This window comes from Phascolarctos cinereus, unplaced genomic scaffold (genome assembly GCF_003287225.1).
Source record: "Phascolarctos cinereus isolate Bilbo 61053 unplaced genomic scaffold, phaCin_HiC Scaffold_2;HRSCAF=192, whole genome shotgun sequence".
Lineage (NCBI taxonomy): Eukaryota > Metazoa > Chordata > Mammalia > Diprotodontia > Phascolarctidae > Phascolarctos > Phascolarctos cinereus.
Genome location: NW_027555625.1, coordinates 394,000,678 through 394,005,411, shown reverse-complemented (window position 1 = coordinate 394,005,411; position 4,734 = coordinate 394,000,678).

Genomic DNA, 4,734 nt, shown 5'->3' with positions numbered 1-4,734 from the left:
TTCTCTTTTTTTTCTTTCTTGTGGTTTTTCCTTTTTGTTCTGATTCTTCTTTCACAACATGACTAATGTGGAAATATGTTTAATAAGAACGTATATGTATAACCTACATAAGATTGCTTGCCATCTTGTGGAGGTGGGAGAGAAGAGAGGAAAGGAGAAAAAAAAAATCTTATAAAGTGAATGTTGAAAACTATCTTTGCATATAATCAGAAAAAATAAAATACTATTAAGGGGTGGGGTGGGGGGGGGAAGAAGTGTAGCCATTAGAATCTGAGAGTGGTAGTGATGGGGTTGGGATCTGGGCCACAGAAAGGAAAAACCCTGGACTTTCCCAGGTGGCCAAATCTCTGGTGTTCAGCTGAGGCTATAATCAACTGGCCTTTCATTGTGGCTACACCCAATCTCCCCTCCATTGTCTTGCCTCCCTATGGCCCCAGGCCACTTCCCACCCTTGGTCCCATCTAGGCTCCATTACCTCATAGACTGCTTGGCCATTCCTAGATCCTCCCACAGGCTTTCTGTATATAAGGTCCATCTTGTCTCCATGAAAATGCTCAGATTCTTATAATCTAGCCACTGCTTGCTCATGTTCAGACTCCTTAAGAGTTTGCCCAATATGACAGATGTCCTAATAAACATTGTCTTTGGCTGAAAGAAGCCTTGGGTCAAATTCTTTCAGGCAGGACCCATGTGTTATGATTTTGGGGTCCCAGTACTCCTGAACCCCTAAACCACATCAGTAGGAGTCACCCCTTGGGAATCTGCCAGTTCTAGTGCAAGTAGGGTGAGTGAGCCCAAAGGGGGTTGCTAAACAACCATAGGCCCTCTCCTCTGGAAATGAACAAAGACAGACAACTGTGGCATAGACAATTGTAATGGGTATACCCAAGGCATGAGAAGCTGAGTAAGCCCTTTCTCTCCCTTCTGTCTCCTTGACAAGAGGCAAACTTGCCTGATCTTGGCTTCCTGTTGTGCTCTTCACTTTTGCTTTGTTTGCCATTGACTCAAGTTCCCAGCTTCTAATTTGCAGCAGGAAACAAGGATCAATGAGTTGATAGTTCACTAACGATGAAATTTACACCTGATCTGCTTGACCTTTAAAAGAGAAGTTCTCTAGAGGGAAGTCAGACAGAGGGGAAAGGAACTACATATAGACTTAGTTCACCTCCCAGAAAAGATTACCGCACAACCACGCTTTCTTCCAAAGAAATACGTACATTGAAGAACCAGGGCCAGATGGAAATGCAGATCCGTAGGGCTTTGGAGCCAGGCACATTCAGAAGAGGGAGGCCAACAGAACCAAGGAGCCATTCCCCAGCCAGGAATGTCATCACTGCCATCAGACAGTGACACAGACAGCAGAGAAAGGAAACAAACTCATTTTCAGACTTATTCAGTGTGTCAATTAGCTGCACTGCTTTGCTTTGGGTTTTTTCTCCATTTTTTATCTTTAGAAAATATCATTTGTTTATATGCAACAGCTTTCTGGGAAGAAGAAGGAAAATGATACTGAGGGAAACCATGATGATGTACAAAATAAGTCATCAATAAAAATTACTTAGAAAAGAAAAGAAAAGAGACAGACTCTCAAAGAATAGGACAAAGAGAAGATGGATTGGCTCTGAAAGCGAAACAGTCCCTCCCCTCAAGGAGGTCACATTCTAATAGCAGAGCCACGTACCTACATATATATACATATACACACACACATACACACATAAGAAAAGCACAGTGTAGATACAGGGAAACTTTGGGTGTAAAGGCCCTAGAGATGGAAGGGGCCAGAAAAGGTAGCAGAGGGTGGCACTTGAGCAGTGTTGATGGATTCCAAGGGGCAGGGGGAAGGAGAGCATTCTAGGCATGGGGGACAACAAGCATGGAGATGGGACAGGGGCCCCAATTTGATCATTATCATTTCACATTAATCAGTTTCAACTGTTTTGTAAAATCATATCTATTATAACAAGGTCAACAGAAAGAACAAGGAGCTTACATTTTAACGGGAAAGACAACACAAGCACATATTAGAAGAACACAGGGAAAAAAAGGTAGTTTGGGGAGGAAGGGCATTTGTGTAGAAGGTCACACTCACTAGGTCGACTCCTGAGAGAAACCAGAGATTCCAAAAGATGGAAGTGAGGAGGAAATACATTCTGGGTACTGGTGACAGCCAGTGTAAAAGAACAGAAATAAAAGGCAAGCGTGCCAATATAACCAGACAATAGAGACGGTGGAGGGGAATGATGTGGAAGAAGAATAGAAAGGGGGCAACTTGGTGGCACAGTGGATAGAGCTCCAGCCCGGGAGTCAGGAGGACCTGAGTTCAAATCCAGCCTCAGACACATAACATTCACTAGTTGTGTGACTCTGGGCAAGTCACTTAACCCCAATTGCCTCACCAAGAAAAAAAAAAAGAAGGGAAAGGCAGGAAGGGGCCAGGTTATAAAGGACTTTAAAAACAGAGAAGCAATAAGGAGCCACAAGAGTTTATTGAGAAGGTAAATGAAGAGGCAGTGAGGAGCGCACTGGATAGAACACTGGCCCTGAAGTCAGGAGGATGTGAGTTCAAATGCGACCTCAGACCAAACACTCGATACTTACTAGCTGTGTGACCCTGGGCAAGTTACTTAACTCCAATTGCCTAAAAAAAATTTTTTTAAAAAGAGAGAAAGTGAATGATATGGGCTTTAGGAAAATCATGTGGGTGGCTATGTGGAGAATGGAGTACAGTGGAGAAAGACTCTGCAAAGCACTTTACAACTAAAGTTCTCTCACAACAGACCTGTGAGATGGCTACTAAAAGTGCTGCTATCCATTTTACTGATGAGCAGATGGAGGCTCAGAGGGGTAAAGTAATTTGCTCTTGGCTGTATAGCTAGTAAGTTTTAGAGGTAAAAGGTTAGCCCAATCTTCCTAATTCCAAATCCAGTACTGTGCCTCCTCTGCCATATCGTCCCAGAAAACACAGCAATTTGTATTTGTATAGTGCTTTAAGGCCTACTTTCCTTAATACAACCTTGCAGGGGAGGCACTGTATCATTAAGGCCATTGTACAGATAAGGAAACTTACCCTGCGAGAAATTAAGTGCCTAACATGATTACACAGCTGGTAGATTTAAAGGTGGGAGTCAAACTTGGGTCTCTCAACTCCAAGTCCAGGGCTCAAGTCAGTCCTTAGGAAGCTTTTCCTCACATCAAACCGAGATTCGCCACCATGCAGCCTCCTCCCATCACATTTAGTCCTATCCTCTGCAAACAAGCAGAACATGCTTATTCCCTCCTGATGTAATCTAACATGACCAGACAGTAGAGAGAGTGGAGGAGAATAATATGAAAGAAGGCTGGAGATACAGGAAGGGGCCAGGGAGTACGGAGCTTTAAATTATAAACAGAGGAGTTTATATGGGATCCTAGCAGCAAGAAGGCACCACTAGAGTTTATTGAGGAGATGAGTGATGAGGACATGTCCTTATTTTTGACAGAATGGCACAAGAAGAAACAGAAGGACAATATAGAACTAGAGACTAAGGAACCGAAAAAAGTATCACTCTCAATAATTTTTATTAACTGGAGCGGTTATCACATTGCCATGTCTTCTGGAAAGTTCTGTCTTACAAGGTTCTTTTGACAGGAAGCAAGTTTTGTTGGCTAAGATCTTACTTTGATTAGTGACTGGAAGCTCTCATGGCAATATTACACAAAGCAAGATAATATTACCACATAGCTTGAAATACAATGGGAAAAGCAGTGCATGGTCACTCACTGTGCAGAAGTTTCATTTATAGAAAATGAAACCAGCAGACTGCCCCAGCGATACAAACAGTGTCAGGATGCTTTTGAGTCAGCATCTGCTCCCCATTTAGTGTTGACTAGCTACTGCTTATGCTAAAGCATCATAAATCATTTTTCTATCTTTCAGATGAAGAAATCAAAACATCCTACATTCGAATACAATGAACACAGTGACATCTAAAGAATAGAGTTGTAATTCTCAATGCTACTGGTGAGATGTTGTGAGAGTATACACGCTTGAACAGAGGGCAGCTCAGTAATGCAATGGATAAAGTGCCAGGTCTGGAGTCAGGACGACCTGAGTTCAAATCCAGCCTCAGACACTACCTGTGTGACCCTGAACAAATCACTTAACCCTGTTTGCTTCCATTTCGTCGTATGTAAAAAAACAAACCACTCCATTATCTTTGCCAAGAAAATCCCAAATGGGGTCATGAAGAGTCAGACATGACCAATCAACTCAACAACACATTTGAACATACACATGTGAACAAAATCTTTAAAGCCCCAAAGAACTTAGAACCGAAATTATTCTAGAAGTACCTTTCAGTAATTATTATATTTATATAATTCATATATTACCATATAAAATTATTATTAATATTACTATAATTATTAGAAAAAGTCACTGGATGGATGTCAGAAGGTAAAGATTCTAGATACAGTTTCCTCAAAAAGTAGTAACATGACCTTGGGCAAATCATTTGTTTCTCAGTTCTCCTACCTCCCCCCTGCTAAAAATAATAATTTGATCTTTTTTTGTCCTACCTCTTTTCCCATAAGTTGAGAAAATTGCTTAAATTCTCTGCCCCAACTACTGACCTCTCTGGTTTTCTTTAGTCTCAACTAAAATCCAACTTTCTACAGGAAGTATTCCTCAACTTGTCTTAATTCCAGTGCCTTCTCTCTGTTATCTCCTACTTATCTTGCATATAGCTTGCT